A 23480-nucleotide genomic window follows, 5' to 3' on the forward strand; every position below is an offset into this window, starting at 1 on the left:
TCTTTCTAGCACTTTTTGTAATGCTCCCTATACTACAAGTTTAATTAATATAAAATAGCCTTTTAAACCCAAAAAAGAAAAATCACTAAAGAAATAGGAAATGTAGTATCTCGTGCCGACGCGGTGGCAAGTGATTCCACGTGGCCTACATGAGGACTACAAAGAGTTACGTATCTTTCTTTGAGGTTTTGCTTTTACATATTTATGAATTGCGCCGGTCCACTATGATGTATTTGTGAAGACAATATGGCAAAAACAAATCAGAATTATCGAAATTTTTGTCATCTTCTTGGCTACAACTACAAAGATAGCCATTCTCGACACAGATACTCCAAAAAAGAAGAGAATTACAAGATAGTATCGGAGTTACATAAAGTTTGGGTTCCAAATCATTTTGGGCTGAAGAGCTTCTTTTCTCTCTCTGTTGTATTTAAAGTGTAACTGGGCTTGGCCCAATATTTTATTATTTGTATTTTCGGGGTCGTGTATTTTGGGTTTTGACACAATTACTTACAAAAATAAAATTATTTATCCTTATCTACCCATTTAATTTTCTACCCATGAACTAATTACATTTCCTACTCATAGTAATTTTTGTGGGGAATTTTTTCTTTATTCTTCAATTCTTTTTTATTTCTATGCTTCTTTTTTTCTTTTTTTTTCTTTTTTCTTTTCCTTTTCTCCTTTTCTTTTTTCTCGGTTTCTTCTTATTTTTTTTCTTTTTACCTTTTCTAATTTCATTTAATTTCTTTTCTTATATTCTTTTTCTCTTCATAATCTAATTTCATTTACTGTTTTTACTACTTTTTATTATTCTTTTTTTATACTATTACTAAGGAAAAATCAAATTGTGTTCCAATTAAATGTAGCTAATACAATCAAAAAAATATTAACTAACATATGATACCAATATAGTATATAGCTATACCAACAGGGTATACAATTGTACGCAAAGAGTTAAATTTTTTTTAATTCAATTATTAAACTGAAATAATATCAGCTGTAAGTAAAAATTTCAAAAAAATCTAAAAAGATCTAATTGTAAGAGTATACCGTTACATTATATATCATACTATAATATTTTATTTTATTTTTGCATTTTCAATTTGCCCCTCACGCTGGGTAAAAGCTTAAAGCAAATTAAAAGGGAAAAAGCAAGTGAATTTTACGTGTAATAACTATACTATTATAGTATATTATATATTATTACAGTATATTGTTACAGTATAACTATATACTCCTATAATATATTGTATACTATGACAGTATATTATCAGGTACTGTAATATTCTTCAATTATTACAATATACCGTTGCAGTATATTGTAAACTATAATAGTATACTGTTGCAGTATAGCTATATACTCCTACAACATATTGTATACCGTAGCGGTATACTGTAACTGTGTTCTTTGATTTTCAACTGAAAATTTTGATCTCAAATCAGCTCCAAATGCTATCAAATTTTAGTATGAACTTCCAGAAGGTACTATAAGCAAACATTTTCAAAGAAGTATAAACTGAGTCAGAATATTCTAAAGAGATTTTATTGCTTCATTGCTTTCTTACTGGTTTTGAACTGCTTCTATACAACATCTTGGTATGTTTTACGTGATTTCTTGCCTTTAGTCTTTATTTACATTTGTTACTCACTGAGTTGGAGTACTCACTTTACTCCCTATACCTTGTGTGCAGATTCAGGTATTTATACACCCGGCCCACTTTGAATCAAACAAGAAATCTTCAAAATAAAAATTTTAAATTCAAGGGCCAAGGCAAGAGCAAAAGCTAAGGAAAAGAAAATCAAGAAAAAGTGGAGCAGAATTGAAACTAGCCATTTTCGTTAGTTTGAGCGTCAGTAATAATAAGGTCAAAATCTTTACCCCTACCAAAACGCTTGGATTCAAATATTTTTAATTTCAAATTGCCAACAAAAATAAATTGATCAAGAGTTGGAACTGAATCGTAATCTTTAGCACTTTTATACTTGAAATATACAATCATGATTGAATTCTTTTTCCTAGAAAAAAGAAATCAAGAACAACAATAACAAAGAGGCCCTGTTGTCAAGAATACGATACCTGTTGTCAAGAATATCGGGTAAATAATTTGGGTTTCATGGGTAGGAGTAGTAAATAGTTTGACTCTGAGTATTAAAGGGTAAATAGTTTGAAATTAATGGGTATAAAGTGAGATTTTCTCGTGTATTTTTAGGACAAATTACACATTTGACCTATCGTAAAAAACAATTATATTCGCTAGCCAAATATATAAAAAATTATATAAATTATGTATATTATATATTAATATACAAAAAATATATATTTACCGGCTATTATTTTGAAAGTGGCTATATTGTGTAATTTTTTCTCCAATTTTGCACCAACTATGAAAGGGCTATCTTGATTGTTCTATTATAGTTTTTTCATTTCAATGAGAATACAGTCAAACCTCTTTATAACATTCTCGTTTGTTCCGAATTTTTTTGGCCGTTATAATGAAGTATTGTTATAGAAAATATATATTATAGCATAATATAAAAATTGGTTACAAGAAAACTTAACTTTTATCGTGAAAGGTTATTATATGAGGATGCTGTTATATAGAAGATCTTTTCTCTTCCAAAATGATCTTTTTTAACTTAAATTTTTATTTTATTGTAATTCTAACTCCAATTCCAGGGATTGTTTTATCATGCAGATGCGAGATTTGAACGTGCCAGGGACATATATGAGTAGATTGTGCTTTATTAGGTGTTTGTCATGATTTTCTTATTATATTTGGCTAGTCTTTTTTCTTGTTGAAAAATGTTTGGACTTTTATAAATTGAGGATCCTTCATTCTTTTATAAGTATCCACAATACATATAGCCATATGGGGTTTGAGAGTCTTATTTAGGGAGAATTTCGGGACAAGTGTTAGTCTGTCACTTGTGTTTGCCTCTTTGTGAGATTGTTCTCTTAGGGGAGAATTTCGGGACAAGTGTTAATCTGTCACTTGTGTTTGCCTCTTCGTGAGATTGTTCTTTCGATATTTCGTACTCTCTTTTATATAGTGGATTGCTCATCTCCGCCCGTGGATGTAGGTCAAATTGACGGAACCACATTAAATATTTGTGTCTCTTTTGGTATATTTCTCTTTTATCATTGTCTGATCTATCGTCATTCAAAGTTTGTTTTACTAGCTTCCGTATGACACCTGATTTTTTCGATCCTAACATGCTCAACAAATCTCCATATGATTTTTGATCTTAAGGGTTTCAAGTAAAATATATATAATTATTTTCAACATATATATCAAGAAATTTTACCTATGTTAACGGATTCCGGTAACCCTTCTGCTCCAAAAATAGGTTTATTCGTACATATATATCATAGTAAAGATGTGAAGATCGTCGTCTTAGATGAGTTCACTCCTTATCCTTTGCCTACTTTGACAAGCAAACTTTTGCTGTTGTTGTTTATAGCAAAAGTCATCTCACAAAGTCGGATTGCATGCTTCTTTGACATTTCTAGCTTGTTGTATGATTCCAATTCCAATTAATCAAATACTCCTACCTAATTTTGAACGAGAACTAATAATAATTACTTGTTTCCGAGAACTAATTCCTCAGTTTTCATTGAAGTCAAAATATTGAGGGAAAAAAATTAAAAGCTGGAACTGATAAATTAAAGTCCTCTCTCTTTATCCTCTTTGAGTTATTCTGAAGGCAAAGAGCTATGCTAGAATATTTTGAATAGGGTCATTAAATTCCAAAGCAGTTAACATGTTCCTATCAATCCCAATCACTTGGTTAGCCTTGGGATTTCTTAAATCAGTTTAATGCACTAAATTGGTACTTTGCATTTAGAAGCAATATATCTAACTCAAATTTGACAAAACTATATCTAGCAGCTATTATTGCTATCTCCTTATAAGCAACAATATAATGTTTATCCAGTCCGACACAGTAACTTCTGTTTAATTTCTCTTAAAAGAAATTTTACGTTATATATATGCATTGACGACTTCTAATTTGTATCTCTGTTTGTAATTAATTTGTCCAAATTAAATTATTTTAGTGGTTTTGAGTTGATTTGAAAAAACGAATAACCCCCTTTTTTTTTGGGTGCTGGATTCCTCTATTAAGTCACTTATTGTGTCATTATCTGTGTTGCAGTTGTATATGACAATTAATTGTAAAATAAAAATAAAATAAAGAAAAATAAAGGCATTATGAGTATTGGTCAAGACTCAAGAGCATAAAATTCTCTGAGAATATAATGCAGCCTTTTTATTTCAATGATCTCATCACAATTTTGCCAATACTAAATTGAGTTATCATAGGTAAACGTATACATTATGTTTTTTTTTCAATTAATTTGGAATATGAAAGCAAACGCCTCGCCTACGCAATATCCACTTTATTTATTCGAAATTCCATTAATTTGGGTTGGATCAAGCCTTAATTAACGAGTCAGCTATAATTATTACACTAATAATGCATGACTTATTTTTTATCATTTACAACTTGCAGTCTTGCTATTTGTTAGTATTGAATAATGATGACTGAGGAATAATAACAATTCTTTGTTGATGAACCAAATACTTTTATAGATTTTTTTAGAGATACGAGGGTATGAAAACTATTCCCTTTTACCATTCCGCCATTTTTTATAAAGGATCCTTGATTAGCTGATGTACAAGCACTCACGTTTGTATAAAGTTTCTTAGTCGATTTTTTTGTCCCTTTCCTGGCTGCCATGATCTAAATGTTCCTATACATATCAAATCTAAATAACAGTCCTTAGATGTCGAGTTAACTATTTTACTATTTTCACAACCACTAAGGATCACGGTGGATGTTGGGGATTTTAAGAATAATGAGGCTTAAAATAGGGTGAATAGGAAATGGAGGAAAATAAAATTTTTGAGTGAAATTTTAAGTTATATTGTCCCATATTGGAAGAGTAAGAGGTTTTTTATGGGTATATAAGCAATTGCTCTTATTTTAGCTCTTAAAGAGTTGGGAAGAAGGCAAGCCTCAGGCCGTCGTCCTCGTCGTCGCTCGGTTCGGCCTCGGCTTGGGATTTGGATTTAACAGAAATAAATAGAAATGTTATTAAATAATTGCTCCCTTCAATTTCCCCTCTTTATTATTGAGTAAATAACCATTTATGTTATGACATTTATGCTATGGCCGTTTTGCATCAACTTTCACTATAAATACAAGTCTATTCTCTAAGAATTTTCATACAATTTTCTGAGTTTCTCCTCCTCCTTCTGCATACTTTTAACATCAACTAAAACAACAGTAAGTGTAATTTGCTATCGAACTTTGTATTCGCTGAAACATTGGGTTTGGAGTACCACTACACCCGTGTGTAATTCGTTCTATCCTGGGAGAAAATAATTCACAACCTTGGGTACTAGGAGGGGATTAAATTCCTTAAGAAAACACTGTGAATTCAGTGGACTCGGATTAAAATTCTGTTTTTGTTTTCATTTCTGTTTATACGTTATTTTATATTCTTCAGAAATTACAAATATAGTTTACTAACAGTGGAATAGATAGAATGTCTCCACCCTTAATCAGAGGTCTTCGATTTGTATTTTGGGAATAAATTTACTTTCATTTTCTCTTTAATTTTAGGTTTCTTTTTGCGACCAGAGGACAAAATTTTGCTACAATATGATTTTATTAAAAACTTTGCTACAATACAAAACTTTGCTACAATATGAAAAAAAATAATTGTGGTAAGATTTTATTGAGTATGAAACTTTAAATATCCAATATTAATTTCTTATTTGAAAGAAACTATTCCTCAGTTAGATTTAATATTTTTTAATTTTTAATTTTTTATTTTAAAATAAATTTTTCAATGTCCAATGTTTTTTTTCCACAATACTTCAATTTTCTAAATTTTTCAATAATATCTTTGAGTATTATTTATTTATTTTTATAAATTCATTTAAAGTTAAAATATCCTAATATTATCTCTATTTTCATCTCTGTTCACTTTTCCCACTGTAATATTACAATTAGTTTTTTTCACTTTGAATTTTACATATAATCTAAATACTATCATATTTAAATTATAATTCTGAATTTTAAAAAGATATAAATAGATAAGTAATTTTACTATTTTGTCATAAATTTATTCAATATATATATATATATATATATATATAACAATCATAATAAAATGAAAAATAAGCATATTAATTAGAATTATAATTTGATGCAATATCGCATTTTCTTCCAATCAAGCAAACAACAATCATCTTGAAATATTAAAGTTTAAGTAAGACAACATTAAATTAAAGGAATTATAATTTGAAACTTAAGGCAAATTCACGACATAAATTTTTTAAAGAACCAAATTAGTGATTCGTCTTACTTGAAATTAAATAAACTTGACACTTTTTAACAAGAAATTAAAATTGTGCTAGAAAAATATTCCTAAAATTTCTAACATAACTAAAAATGGGTTCTAGTTACTCGAACTTGATAAGTTTCAAAAATGATTATTTCAATTTCAAATTTAATTAGTCTTAAAGTAATTATACGTATGTTGCATGAACAAAACTTTAGAATCATAGTTAAGTACAAAATATGATCTTTTAGTTTTAAACTGAAATATTTTACGTAGCCAATAATTTCACACTTCAACTACAAAATTTTTGCCGTAGCAAATAAAAAATGGTATATTTTGTGACAAAAAAAATTTGTGATTAAATTGTAGGTTCGATATAGAAAAATAAATAATCGTCACTAATTATTTGCACTATACTAATGGCAAAAGTTAAGGTCACAAATAAATATAAAATTTTGTAGCTAAATGTTGCCTTGTTTAACTACAAACTCTAATTCGTCACTGTCGTAAAAACATATCTTTTGTGACAAAAATTTTTCATGTCCAAAATTTGATTAATTTTAAGACAAATAATGCTTTGTCACTAAATGGGTACATTATTAGTGACAAAATAATACGTCACTAATAAATTCAAATTCGTCGCTAATATCACTGAATAATTGGCACCAACTCAATTTTTGGTAGGAAACAATAGTGGAAAAAACTTTGCTACAAAATATTTTGTTTCATCACTAAAAATATGTGGCTCGTGTATTTAAAGACGAAATATAATTTTTGTCATGAAATATTAACAATTAGTGACGAATTTTTATGTCGTGGCTAATAGTTTTGTAGCTAAATATCACTTTTGTTGTAGAATCTAAAAGTACTAAGTCATGGTAAAATAAGTAGACTAATAAGAGAGTATTAATTACATGACTAAATGCTAAAAAAAAAAATAGGTTATGCATTTTCATCTAAATTATTGCAAAACAAAAAATAGATATTAAATACATTGTCGTTCATAGTATTGAATTGAATGTCTTTTGTTAACATTAGTAGTGATTTAATTTGGTTTGAGCTTTTGTTAGCATTATTTAAGTTACTAATATTAATGGCTATAAAACTTATTGAAACATTCAAAAGTTCTAAGTCCAACCTTGAAATAATACCTTAAAATATATTTATAAATTACATCACAATAAGAAATATTTATATATTAAATATATTTAAAATTCCTATATATGTAATATCGGGTTGGTTTGGTTTCGGTTTGACTTTCTTTAGTTAAATCAAACCAAACAAATTATGGTTGGTTTTTTTTCCAATACCAAACCAAATCAAATCAAACCATAATCGATTTTTTTTTATTTAACTCTAATTATCGAATTGGTGCGGTTTGTCGGTTATTTTGTACACCCCTAAGTTAGTTTTCTTTTTTTGGATCAGTTAATTCAACTTTATGAGATTTAGAAAATTGGGTTTTCAATCTTGTCAATTGGGTCCATGCTCAGCACGGCTAGCCCTCGTCTAGTCTAGTACAATATGTATGACTACGATATTGGCGTACCACGTAAGAGAAGCCAAATCAAAAGAGTTGCATGAAGTTGATGTGCGTTTACGTGATAAAAGAGAAAACCAATCCCCACCACCCAAAGCAAGAAACTCTATGTCTCTATCCAATCATTATTTTTGTTGTGATTGCATTTTTTTTTGAGTTTAGACTTTGAGAATTGTAATATGTTGCATTCTTTTTAATAATAGAAACACCTACATAGTTTCTATTAGGGAGTATATGGACCGGATTGGCTCGGTTTTTATTAAAACCGAACCAAACCAACTATATCGGGTTAGATTGGTTCGGTTTTGTCGGTTTCTCCGATTTTTCGGTTTTTTTAAACATGAATATTTTTTCAATCTCGCTTTATTAAATTTTTTATAAGTAAATATGTTTAGTAAAAATTTTAAAAATTGACAAATATATGATCTATTAAAATATTTTTATGGGAGAATTTTGTTAATAACACATTATAGTTACTTTTTTAGTCGTCCGTCAATAATTTTTCGTTGATGTATACTTTCAAGGTTAAACGAATTTAATAATTAAATATTAAAATTAATATATTATACCTAATTAACGATATGTTCTATTTAATTTTATTTTATCGAAATACCACTTCAAATTCAAAAAAGATATAAGAATTTAATAAATCTTGACATATGAACATGGAAGAACAAAGAGATTGACGTATTTCAGTAACACTTGATAAGAAAGTGATCTTATAATGCATTATTTAAGGTTAATAAAGATGCAATACTTCATATTCTATTAAATATTACATCCCGTAAGAAGATCTCAAATATCTCTAGTATTTTTTTTTTGGTGAAACAGAAAGATTTTATTCACAATAAACAACTCTTTACAATATTCCCCTCATTCTCCCGTATCCTCCTCTATCTTTCTATATCTTCTATCCTTCTATATCTTTCCTATACTTCCCTTCCCTGTATTTTCAACATTTCCTATACAATTGATCTATCCAGTCTCTCTCCTTTTTACTACATTTTTTGTTTAACATAGGTACTATTCTAGCCTTACACTCTTGCTGTATTTGTGCACATATGCTTCTTGGTGCAGGAACCCGTTGATTCCATAACACTTTATTCCTAGCCCACCATATCTTGTATATTAGTGCTGCAATCACTGCTGTTGCAAACTCTCTACATTTCTTCCCCTGTATTTCCTGAGGTATTCTTATCCATATACCCTTTAGGTCGTATTTTATTGTTCCTTCCTGCATCCATATCAACAGTATTTTTAGGCACTCCTCTGAAAGTTTGCACTCAAAGAATAGGTGCTCCACTGTTTCCCTTTGGCTTCCACATATCATGCAATCACTATCTTGACTTATCTTCAACTTTAGCAATCGATCCTTAGTCAATAGTTTCCTATGTATGGCAAGCCAGCTAGTAAAGCTATGTTTTGGTACATTCATCCGACCCCATACCCCTCGATACCATGGTTTTTCCTCTTCCTCTCCTTTATACCAATGGTATCCACTCTTTATAGTGTACTTTCCCCCTGTTTTAGCCATCCATTATTCACAAAACCAGTTACAAATTTGTCTATGCTTGCACAGATTTTCTTCCAATACCAGCAACTGTCAATTGGTGGTTCATATTGCCACCAATCCTGATCTTTTATATATATATGATTAACCCATTTCACCCAAAGGTTATCCTCTTTGTTTGCTATATTCCAAACATATTTCACCATTGCTGCTTCATTCCATGCTATACAATCCCTTATCCCCAGTCCACCTTGTTGTTTAGGCTTACACACTATGTCCCATGCTACCAGCGCCATTTTGGTTGAGTTTCCTCTTCCATCCCATAGGAAGCTTCTGCATATGCCTATTATACTTTTTAAGACCTTTTTGGGGATTATAAAGATTGAGGCCCAATATGAGTGTATGTGCATCAATACTGAGTTCACTAACATCACCCTTCCAGCATATGAAATATTCCTTGAACTCCAAGTTCGAACTTTGGCAGCCATCTTCTCTACTAGCATTTCACAATCTGTTGCTGAGAGCTTCTTAGTAGATATTGGTACTCCCAAGTACCTAAATGGTAAAGCTCCTCTTTGGTATCCTGTGAGCTCACATATGTCCTGGACGCATTGTTCCTCCATGTTTGCACTGTAAATGTTTGACTTAGCTGCATTGGTATGTAAGCCTGATGCTCTTGAGAATGTTTCCAGCCCTCTTAGGATCATTTCCACTGATTGTCATCCCCCTTTGCAGAAGAATAATACATCATCTGCAAATTATAAGTGGTTTAGTTTGAGCCCTCTACATTTAGTATGAAATTGGAACCTTTTTTGTTCAGAATTCCATTTCATTATTCTTGAGAGATATTCCATGCAGATGACAAAAAGTAGAGGTGATATTGGGTCCCCTTGCCTTAGTCCTCGTTTGCCCATAATGTTCCCATATACTCCATCATTCACTGCTATTGTATACTGGGTAGATGTGATGCAAGCCATCACCCATTTTATGAACTTTTGAGGAAAGTTAAGAGAATGCAACATTTCTTCCACAAACCCCCATTCCACAGTATCATATGCCTTCCTTAGGTCTACTCTGATCAGACAACTTTTAGTTGTATTCTTCCTCTTGTACAGCCTCACCAAGTCTTGGCAAATCAGAATATTATGCACTAAGTTCCTGCCTTCCACAAAAGCACTTTGATTAGGAGATATTATCCCTGGTAATACCTTTTTGAGCCTATTACAAAGCATCTTCGAAATCACTTTATAAATTGTGTTGCAGCAGGCAATAGGTCTATAATCACCAACTGCCTCAGTATGAGAGCCCTTGGGGATAAGGGTTATCACAGTATTATTGACAATTTTGAGCATCTTGCCTTCTCTAAAGAATTACAGTACTCCCTTCTTTACATCTGTACCCACAACATCCCAGCAGTCCTTATAGAATTGGCTTCCAAATCCATTCGGACCTGGTGCTTTATCCCCAGCAATTGCCCATAGAGCCTCTTTCACCTCTGTGTCTATGAAGTCTGCTTCCAGTTCATTCCTTTGTTCCTCTTGCACTATTAGTCCTTGTCTTATGATCTGGCTATTTACATGGTCTCTTTCCACCATTCTCTTTCCCATCATTTTTGTGTAGAATTCTATGAATGCATCTGGAATCTTTGCTGGATCATCAATGTCATCCCCTTTCATGTCCTTGATGTGGAAAATTCTATTGCAGTTCCTCATAGCTTTCAGTAGGCCATGGAAGTATTTAGTGTTCTGGTCACCCTGATCGAGCCATTGTGTTTTAGCCTTTTGTTGTAAGAACATGTTCCTTGACTTTTCCCATTTACTACATTCCTTATTTAATCTTACTTCCTCATTGATCAAAGCTTCATTCCTGGGGTCTTGTTGTACCTTACTTTGACATAGCTGCAGCCTATTTATTGCTTCCTCTGCTCTTTTTTCAATGTTACTGAATCTTTCCTTGTCAATATTCTTCAAAGTGCCCTTGATTCTGTGTAGTTTCCCCACCAGTTGGTACATCTGTGTGCCCCTTCTATCTGTTTTCCAGTTCTCTTTTATTCTTTCTTTAAAATCCCATGCCATGCTCCACATATTGAAGTATTTGAAATTCCTTTTTATCTGCTGCCCCCTCTTTCCCAATTTATTATGCCTAGGGAGTGATCAAAGAGCCATGGTTGCATGTAATGGACTTCTGATGCTGGCAGCTTTGTTATCCATTCAAAATTGGTGAGGACTCTCTCTATTCTGCTCATTACTCTGTCTCCACCTGGTTGTTTGTTGCTCCAAGTATAAAAGGCTCCTGAAGATCTCATATCTTGCATAGAGCATTCCTCCATGCATTTTTTAAAATCTCTGATTTCTGCTATAGTAACCCTGCTTCCCATTCTTTCTTCATTAAATATCTCTAGTATTTTTGTAAAGAAAATTTTATATAAAGTCTTAAAAGTATATATAAAATATATATATTTATACGTGGGGTTGGTTCGAATTTTTTACTCAATACCAAACCAAACCTAATCGGGTTTTTCAATCGGATTGATTTAACTTTTCGGTTTGGTACAGTTTTCCGGTTCCGTTTGTACCCCTTAGTTTCTATTCCAACAACTGAAATTCCTGCCGAATCGGCCCCCACCACTGGCCAAATGGCAAAAAAAAGAAAACCACTTTTCAGCCCGTTTATTTCTTTGTTCCTTTCAAGTTTCAAGTTAGGTAACACGTCAAACTTAATCTACAACCATTAATTATCAATGTCTACCCGAAATAATAAAATTATCCATGCGTATATACAAATATAATGAAAAAGTTCACTTTGGAAAATTATACTTATTAGTCACTAATTTGTGTAATGCTAAGTAACAGCAATTTATAATGTTAATATGGTAATAAATGAGACTAATTACAGAATAACCCGCATCCTATTATTTATCAAAGTTCCTAATGCTTACTTTACTTTGAGGAAAAAACACGTTTTTAACAATATACAAGACACTAACTTTACTTTTTTTATTTATTTTTAACAACAAATAACTAATTAAAATTTATGGGTAATTTACAATTACTCGGCTACAGTTAACTGTTAGTACTAGTACTTTTTACTTTTGTCGTACGCGAATAGTTGCGTCCAAAAGACAGCATAGTAGGAATGATACTAATCCATTTCAATTGATTTTTTTTTTTTTTTTAAAAAGTCCAAGAATGATTTTTCTTTCCTGCATAGGGCGCTCCACCATAAAAATAAAAAGTTCATGAAAAAATTGTTAAAAGTTCGATTCATGTGTTTACGAAAATAATGTTCCCTTCTTTTTCTGATTGAAACAACAGATTAATTCAATAAATGAGAGCGAATCAACCTATTGATGGTCTTTTATCTTTTAGATTATAGTTAAGGTTTCTTTTAAATTAATCATAATTCTAAATTTCTAATTATATAGACTATGATTCCATACCAGCAAAATTTTCAAAATCATCCACTTTATTGACAATCTTAAAAATGATTTATTCAATGGAATAACCGACTTTATTTTTAACAATTTTATATTTATTGAACTTTTAATTTTCTTTTACAAGAGTCATGAATTTGTACTAACCCAATAAGACACGCTTCCTATAGGTGAGGCTGTCATTTAAAAATTGAGGGTAGGTGGATAAATTTGTTTTCTGATGCCAACTGAGATTCTCATTTTCCTTATAATTAGTTATTTATTGATGCTTTCCTTTTGAAAGACGTGCATTTTCTAAGAGTATCTTACCTAAATGGAACTTCCTCGTCTAATAGGTACGTCAATAGACGTGAAAAAACTGTTTCTAATCTTGGTTTCTTGATAAGAGTTTTAACATAGTTTAGAAGACAAACGCGGATCCATAATTAAACTCCATTGTTTGTGCTTATTTGCCATTGGAACCAAATGAACCCATAAAATATATGTTTAACCAAAAATCTGAGTCTTTGGTCACAGCTAAAAAGAAATTGGGTTACTGATAATCAGGAGACAAAAATAAAATACTTTTGAGAACGATGGTAAAGAAGCAAATAGATGTGTATTTCAATAAATTCTCAATAGTATTCTGTGTCCTTACAAATGATGATACTTCTTCCTTTTATAGATAATTCTAGGTAAAGGAATGAAGCCTCAGCTTTAATGATATAATCATGAGTAATAAATGATATTAAATAAGCCGTTATACAATCATTCCTATTAAATACCAATTTCGTAACGTATCAAGTATTTAATAATGAATTTGGACTCCTTTCTGTCACCAGATCTTTGCTTTCAATGCCTTCTATCCGTTGGCTGTAAATGATTTAAATTGGTACGAGACTCGTATCTATACGTCGTCTCGTGCCTATTTAAATTCTTCTTCCCGTAGTTGTTTCCATCCGTGCCTCTTAGTCAATTGCTGCGCTTTGACCATTTAACTAATCCACGTGTCATGCCACATCATCTTTTAATATAAACTCAATTTTTTTCCAATACAGATAGTCCCCCCACTTTCCATTTTTTTTATCAATTAAATAATTGGGAAGTGGATCTTCATGTAAAAGGAATTTTTGCCACAATTAATGCTCATGACAGTACTAACGTCTCAGCAGTCTTTTCCATTTAATGCTCTGCCCATGTGTCATTTTCTAATTGATTCCGCTATTCATACCCTTTTTCGAGGCTTCTTCATTCTCACTATTTACGAAGTGATAGCTGCCTTTATTATAGGCTTTTCATCATTACACTTAAAAAGTTGACGGTTCTCATTTTACACATAACTTTGTCTTCCTTTGTCTTCTTCACAAATCTTCAGCACATACTTCCTTCTTAACAATGTCTTCTTCAAACCCTAACAGTAAAAAAGTTCCAATTCTAGATCAATTTCCCAACGCCCCTGTTAGACACAGAAGAGGCGGAGGAGGTAGGCTTCGAACAGGGTTAGAATCTACGCGAGGCGGCTCCTCTGGTTCTTCTTCAAGGAGTTCTATCCCAAAAGCCCCTTCTTCTAAAAGTAGGGAAATTCTTGATCCTTCTCAAGAACCCTCAGTTGATGATATAGTTCCCGGCGATTTGTCTTTTGAAAGTGACAAAACGTCTCTTCAAAAACAAATTAAAAATTTAGAAAGAGCCGATACTTACCCAACAATAGTAACCGAGCTTACAATCCCCACCATAAGAAGAGATTGTAACTGGAAGGATAGTCTCCGAATGTCAATTCCTTCCCCAAATCAAAGAATTTCCTCTTTTAGAAGTGGGTATTCTTCTGTTTACACTTACCCCTTCACTTTAGGTTTTAATCCTCCGATTGACCCAGTTATTCTCGATTTTTGTCGTTTCTTTACAATTTGTTTGGCCCAAATCGGTCCATTGGTGTGGAGAACAGTGGCTTGTTTGAGATATTTATCCTCCAAGGCCAATGTCAATTTCACCTTTTCTCACCTCATTCATCTATACCATCCTAACTTAATACGCCATGGGGTTTTTACCTTAACTGCAAGGAGCAAAAAAGTTTTGGTAAATCCTGAGGATGACAAAGATCGTGGATGGTATATCCGTTACGTTGCTGTCCGTACAGTGGACTTGATTGGCGAAACAAATATTCCCTTCCCTGAGAAGTGGAATTTTGAACGTAGGTTTCCTTTTATTTACCGTACCTACTTTTGAGAATTTCAAAAGAAAGTTGTTTTTAACCTCGTCCCTTCTTGGTTTTTTGTAGCAACCATGGGAGATGTGGAACCTATTCCCAACTTTCGTGGTTGGGTAGACTCACTTTTGAAGATTGCTTCTAGGGAGCAGAGAACTTGGAAATCAATTTCTTCCTTACATGGCTGGAAAGTCAAAACACATGGTATCCCCCCTTTTTCCGCCGTACCCGAGAGGGTACAAGGGAGTTTTTTCCAATTAAAGGACAATCGAAACGGGATTTGTTTATTTATTTCAGAGTCGCCACTTGGGAGATTTAGGGTGTCCCAAGTCACCAATTTTAATCCCGAATCGAGGAAAAGAATGACTCCATATTACAGTCTGCGCACCAGAAATCCGGATAAGGAATTCTGTTAACCCGGGAGAAGGTGTTAGGCATTCCCGAGTTCCGTGGTTCTAGCACGGTCGCTCAACTGTTATATTCGGCTTGATTATCTGATTTTATACAAATATGAACTTATGTGCAAAATTTTATCTTTTTACCGCTTTCTTACTTATTGTTATTATTTTACGAGAATTGCAACGTCGTGGAAACATATCTCGAACCACGTTACATCAATGCACCCGTAGTTGTTTGGCATATCTCGACTCGGTTGAGATTTGGATTTGGGTCACATAAATGTGCACCCGAGTTAAGGAAAATAAATTATTAAAGGCGCGCCTAAAGCAACTAGCGTCTTGTTATTTTGGGGAAGGCCGTAAAATTCGCTAAACGGCCTGTCCTCGAATTCTAAGTATTTTAATATATACGTTTAGAGGGCCCCGCAGCTTGTGCATTTTTTGTTTGTCGAGGCTCGTGTCATTCATTATTAAAAAGAATTTGCAACGTCATGGAAATGCATCTCAGACCACGTCACAATCAATGTACCCGTGATTAGAGACACATTTCGATTTCGTTGAGATTTGGATTTGGGTCACATAAATGTGCACCCGAGTTTAAGGAGATAACATTATTAAATACGCGCCTAAAGCGACTAGCGTATTATTATTTTGGGTAGGGCCGTGAAATTTGCTAAACGGCCCTTCCCGACTAAAAAAAATTCTTAAACCTTTACTGAGGGTCCTGCAAATTTTTATTATTTTTTTTTATTTGACGAAGCTCGTCTCACTTATTTATTTATTTATTTTTAAAAGGAAAGTAACTACATTTATATTTTTATTTGTCTCTAAATAAAGAAAAATCCTAGTTAATTACATGCTAAAAAAACCGTAACTTATTTAATTAATAAATTACAACAGATGCTAACGAAAATTATACTTGAACTTGTAAAAATGAAAAATTGTTTCGCGCCTTATTCCATAAGCTAATATTACTAAAAATGGAATTATGTATATAAAAAACGTACAAGATTGACTAACGTTACTACAATTAGCCATTTTTAACTGTGGTGAGGTTAACTAAATGATCAAAGCTATAGACTAATTCATTAACCCTAATGGATTCGCAATTTAACTATACTTTATTGAAACTACTCTACATTAGTGTAAGTATACTTAATTATTAATACATAAAATTATCGACTACGACCTTTATTTATTTATTTATTTATTTACTTTTATTATTATTATTGGAGCTATAATGTTGACACTACCCAACCACCTTATTTTTACATTTTTATCAAGTCCACAATCTATCTATGTGAGATTATTTGTAACATGAATTAATGCCAATACTGATGAGAGTATAATCACTTAAGAGGACTAATGGAAATTAGTTTTAACCATCTAAACGAAATACTAATTGGGTTTTGACTAAGTACTCTATCTCATTTATGGACTACTTGAATATATGCATGGAAACAAACAACTAACTAGAGATATGCTACTTATCATGATTTACCCCATTAATCTAATAAAATTGAAAGGTTCATGTTATATCAGCGCATGACCATTTATACGATTCCTTCTCTTTTCAATCCAATTATACAAAAAAAATAAAAAAAATAAAAAATAAAACAGTTCATAAAAAAAACTAAATAGACCAGATTGTCTACTATCTGCTTTATTGAAGCGGTTCGATTTTATTGCTGCATTTCAACTTCAAAGCTTTATCACTACAAGATTCGAATGTGTACCTGGAATTCGAACTACAAATAGAGAAAAGAGGTCAGGAGCAACAATGTACAGCAGTAGCACAGCAACAGAATCCCACAGCAAATAACAGCAACAAAACAACAATAACCAATGTAACAATGGTCAGAACCAAACTGAAAACCCCAGAAAGCTTGACTGAAAATCAGTAGTACTAAACGCAATCCAACAGATGGCAGTAACAAAGTTCTGATTTCAGCAGTAAAGAAAAGAACCTCACTTTCAGTTTTTAGCTCTCAAAGACTGATTTTTAGTTCTGAAAAATTAGCCTATCTCTCACTTTTAAGTTCTGAAAATTTTTGTTCTCTCAACTTCCAGTCTCAATCCCTTTTTTTTCCAGTTCTTCCAGTCCCCTTCTCTATATCAACTCCCCTTATTTATAGGCTAGAACTAAACATTATTTATTCAAAGCTTTTCACTTTCAGGCTGTATATTCCCTCTCATGTGCATCTATACACTTTTATCATTAATCTCATGCTTATTTTTTGATTTTCCACCCTTAAAGATACCAGACAGGGTGTATTCTGCACTACTAATTCCCTTTTCATTAAATAATTCATTAATTATACACTGAATATTAACTGGCAGGCTACTAACACTAATCATTTTAAATCTTTTAACACCCAAAAATACCCCTGAAAAAATCCCCTATTATTATTGTCTTGCCCTCACACTTAGCAATATGTATTTAAACCTCTCTGATTTACAACTACACCAAATCACTACACAGCTACAACCAATCCTTAAGTCAAATTCACACAAAAGATTCAAGCATCAAAACAGACCTAAGAAGTGATTCATGTTGTATTCGTCCACACAAAGCAATCATAAACTAACAATTCAACGAAGTTGTTCAAATCGAAGGTAGCTTATAACGCACACTCAAACAAACAGAAGAAAAACCTTGACCAAATAAAAGGTCTTGAAGAAGAAGGAGAACTAACGAACAAGACAAGATTTACAAAAATAAACACTTTAAACAAAGATTCAATAATCCGAAAAAAATAGAACGAATCAAAACAAGATTAGGAACAACATTTAAAACCAAAATCCTGATGGAAAATAAATCAAAAGAACTAAATAATCTTGAAAGAAAAATCTAAAACTTGAACGAACCCAAGTCAAACTCGGAGTTGAACTATTGGAGGTTGAACGGATTGTTTTGTGGACATTAAAAAAGGACGAAGCAGCAGCTGGATGTTTGGACTATGGCGGATTAGCATGGAGGGACGAGGGTATCGTGGCGTCGAGGAGTAGCAGCGATAGCTGCTGCTTGACGGTGGTTGTTTGGTGGTGGCGTTTGGACGTGAGGGAGTAGGGTCGGGGACAGCGGCAGGTTGGGTTTGGGTGGAGCTGGAGCTCGTAACGGGCGGCAATAGTGGATGTGGTCAGTGACGACGCAGCAGCAACAACTGTGGTCGTCGGCTTCAATGGAGGAGTGGTCGACGATGGTTGCAGGATGGCGGGCAGTAGGTCGACGGGCTGCTGGGTTGTTGCTGTTGGTCATGGGACGGAGAGGGAGTAGGGGCGACGGTGTGGGGTTGAGGATGAAGAAGAACGTGAAGCAGCAGCAGCAGCGACAGCTGCTGCTCGACGGGGGTCCGGCGGTGACGACGCGAGGGAGTGGAGTCTGGTGGTTTTGGCGACACGAGGGAGTAGGGGTCAGTGGCGATGAGCCGGTGCCGGACTGTTTGGGAGTCGGACGCATATGGTTTGGGTAGGGTTCCGAATGGTTTGGGTGAGGGTGGTTTTGGGTAGGGTTTTCGTTCTTCTTCCTTTAGGAAGAAGGCGATGAATAGTCCGTCCTTTTTTCAAAAATCTGTCAAAGTCCCTTTTTAAAATCCCCCCTTTTCCAAAAGTAGTCAGTGTATTTTGTATAGGTGCAAAGAAAAATGAACCCCCATGCGTGGTGGGGTTCAAGACTTGTGTCCCCCACGCGTGGTGGGGTTTCCCGTGTGTCGGGTTCCGTCCGTGTTCCCCACGCGTGGTGGACTCGAATTATTATGGGCTAGGCCCGAAAATTAGGCCTAAAAATGGGTAGTTTGAACCCGAATATTATTCTTTTGCCTGGACCCGAGAAATAAGAACACGACGTTGCTCAACTAATTATGTAAGCAAAATAACTACCAAAAGACTAATATTTAAGACAAAACTATATCTTTTTAAATATTTTTTCAAGATTAAAATAGCTACAAAATATTAATAAAACTATTTTTGTAATTTTCGTTTTTTATATAAAGATAAAATATGAAGTACTATATTTTTTATTATTATTTTGTATTTTTCAAAATTAAAAGGACTACAAAACATTAATAGAACTATATATATTTTTTTCTTTTTTTTTATTTTGATAAAACTAAAATTCTAAATTGAGCTACAAACTAAATTGACTCCAAAAATACTAATTAAACTCCTAACAAAAATTATCATACACAATTAAACACCAATAAAATAAAATTGCTTAATTTGACATTAAATGCTAACAATGCAAAATATTCCTATTTTTGTGACTTTCATTTTTTGCAAAACAAACTTAATTAAATACTAAATGAAAATGTGATATATTTTATATTTTTATTAATTAAAACAAATAAACATGCACTCATAAAAATACAAATAATTATACAAAAATACCACAAAAATAACAAAAATTGCACACAAAGAAAAATTATTTTATTTTGAATTTTTTGGGAGTAATTCTTTCATAGGGCAAAAATCACGTGCTTACAGCTGCCCTCTTTGCCCGAAGACACGAAGGGTTTTCGTGCAAAGATAAAGTGAGCGATTTTTGCCCGTCCGAGTACTCCGTGTGAAGCATTTTTTTTTGAAAAAGATTTAACCGAACCTTTGCTTCAGAGGTTTCCTACATATCCTGGGCTAAACAGGAATCAGGTCAATGTAGTTCGGGAAGTCTTGGTAGCTGGGACTACCGGGGAACTGTGGTTCTGCTGTTACTGCTGTTGTACATTGTTACCACTTCCTTACTGATCTCCTTATTACACCGTATCCAAAAAGAAAACAAGAAAATCAAAAGCTAGGCTAGCCTATGGATCACAAGATCTTATCTATTTTCAACTTGTCTTTGCTGCCTTGCTTTCTTGTCGGATTGTATTTCTTCCGGTGCCTTTCTTCCGTGAATTTCTGGCCCTTTGCTTTTCTGAATACCAATTTTCATCATTTTGCTTGGTCCGCTGGGGATATGGCTTCCTTCATTAAGCTTTTCGGCGGTTCCTCTGGGGATACGACTCTCTTCATCAGACCTGTTATGCTGGGCATAATTTTAATGTTCACAGGACGCTTCTTTCAAGACGCGTCTTTTCTTCCTTTTGACTCATGCGCTTGAACTTGTGCTGGGACCTCTTGTTGCAACCTTCCGCTTTCTGGTGCTGGGGATTTTTATTGTTTCCTGCTGGGGATTCCTGTTGTAACCTTCTACCTTCCGGTGGGTTGCTGATTTCAAGATCTGCAGTATAAGACTCAAAATGTATTCCCGCATTATACTGGTGGGCGACCTAGAACAGAAATGAAAAGACAGAAATGTATTCCCGCATTATACTGGTGGGCGACCTAGAACAGAAATGTATTCCCGCATTATACTGGTGGGCGACCTAGAACAGAAATGTATTCCCGCATTATACTGGTGGGCGACCTAGAACAGAAATGTATTCCCGCATTATACTGGTGGGCGACCTAGAACAGAAATGTATTCCCGCATTATACTGGTGGGCGACCTAGAACAGAAATGAAAAGACAGAAATGTATTCCCGCATTATACTGGTGGGCGACCTAGAATAGAAATGAAAAGACAGAAATGTATTCCCGCATTATACTGGTGGGCGACCTAGAACAGAAATGTATTCCCGCATTATACTGGTGGGCGACCTAGAACAGAAATGTATTCCCGCATTATACTGGTGGGCGACCTAGAACAGAAATGTATTCCCGCATTATACTGGTGGGCGACCTAGAACATGAAATCTATTTCCGCATTATACTAGTGGGCGACCTAGAACAGAAATGTATCCCCGCATTATACTGGTGGGCGACCTAGAACAAAATGTATTCCCGTATTATACTGGTGGGCGACCTAGAACAGATATGTATTCCCGCATTATACTGGTGGGCGACCTAGAATAGAAATGTATTCTCGCATTATACTGGTGGGCGACCTAGAACAGAAATGTAATCCCGCATTATATTGGTGGGTGACCTAGAATAGAAATGAAAAGACAGAAATGTATTCCCGCATTATACTGGTGGGCGACCTAGAATTGAAATGAAAAGACAGAAATGTATTCCCGCATTATACTGGTGGGCGACCTAGAACAGAAATGTATTCCCGCATTATACTGGTGGGCGACCTAGAACAGAAATGTATTCCCGCATTATACTGGTGGGCGACCTAGAACAGAAATGTATTCCCGCATTATACTGGTGGGCGACCTAGAACAGAAATGTATTCCCGCATTATACTGGTGGGCGACCTAGAACAAAAATGTATTCCCGCATTATACTGGTGGGCGACCTAGAACAGAAATGTATTCCCGCATTATACTGGTGGGCGACCTAGAACAGAAATGTATTCCCGCATTATACTGGTGGGCGACCTAGAACATGAAATGTATTCCCGCATTATACTGGTGGGCGACCTAGAACAGAAATGTATTCCCGCATTATACTGGTGGGCGACCTAGAACAGAAATGTATTCCCGCATTATACTGGTGGGCGACCTAGAATAGAAATGTATTCCCGCATTATACTGGTGGGTGACCTAGAATAGAAATGAAAAGACAGAAATGTATTCCCGCATTATACTGGTGGGCGACCTAGAATAGAAATGAAAAGACAGAAATGTATTCCCGCGTTATATTGGTGGACGACCTAGAACAGAAATATATTCCCGCATTATACTGGTGGGCGACCTAGAACAGAAATGTATTCCCGCATTATACTGGTGGGCGACCTAGAACAGAAATGTATTCCCGCATTATACTGGTGGGCGACCTAGAACATGAAATGTATTCCCGCATTATACTGGTGGGCGACCTAGAACAGAAATGTATTCCCGCATTATACTGGTGGGCGACCTAGAACAAAAATGTATTCCCGCATTATACTGGTGGACGACCTAGAACATGAAATGTATTTGTTTCCTCGTTCCTCCAAGAAAATTTTGACAACGACAGAAAATTTTCTGCCCCGGTTTTGGTGACCTTTCTGGCATCGCGTCCTTCTGCCATCATCAACCTTTATTTTCCTGCAGCAGACAAAAGGACTTTGTTAGTTTTAATTCTAGTGCTAATTTTCCGGTTTTCTTTTCTTGCTCTGTGCCCCCACCACTGGTTGGGGAATAAAGTTTGCTTGCTGGGGTTGACCTGTCTGATGGGGATGGTTTTTCCCCTTTTCTGCTTTTCTCTTTACAGAATCAAACTGTGGGAGTCCGCTTCCCTCCCGAAACCACTCCTTTAGGAGTTTTATTTCCTCCCGGAATGGCAAGGCATAGAATTGCATTGCCTGGGGATATCTTGCACCGGATTGATTTCCCTTTCTTGTGGCGTCTGACCACTTCGGATTTGGGTCCGGGATTTATCAACATTCTGCGGGGAAACCTTCTCGGAACTTGGTCCACAAGTTCTTCACCCGTCATTTTCTCTCTCTTTACGTCACCCTTCTTTCTACACAATTCGTCCTTTGGTTTTGCAGCCAATGCCTTTTGTCTTATTGCCTCGGCTCTTGGCCTATCCTTTCGTATTTTGCTTTTGTACCCCTTCGGCCTCTGGTAGTAAACTTTGAAAAATCTTTTTCAAAACGAATTCTTAGCAAGAAAAATGAAAAAGATAGAAAAGGAGGAAAATCTCTCTGAACCAATACTTGGTGGAAAAAGGAAAAGAGAAGAACTTATCTGGAAGACATGACTGGTCCTTGTGATCATGACATGCACCGTAGATTCCTGACCCAGTCTATTTGTATCAATCAATCTTGCCTGATGACCTTACTTGCTGGGGATAAATGGGTGTCCATTTCTTTGCGAACGCGGACCCTTTTGTTGATCTGTCTTGTTGCCTCATAGTGCCCTTCGAGGGGTTTTCACTAATGAGACTCTCTCTTTTCTCTCAGCTCCCGGCGCCTTATGGTGCCTGTGAAGGTTTTCACCGATAAGACTCTCTCGTTTTATATCTCTCATCTTTCGTCGCCTTGTGGTGCCTGCGAAGGTTTTCACTGCCAAGACTCTCTCATTTTATTTCTTCAACGGAGAATTGGAGTGCTGTCGATATGACCCTCTCTTTTGGAGATTCCTTTGGACTA

Source organism: Nicotiana sylvestris, chromosome 1 (assembly GCF_000393655.2).
Source record: "Nicotiana sylvestris chromosome 1, ASM39365v2, whole genome shotgun sequence".
NCBI classification, from domain to species: Eukaryota; Viridiplantae; Streptophyta; class Magnoliopsida; order Solanales; family Solanaceae; genus Nicotiana; species Nicotiana sylvestris.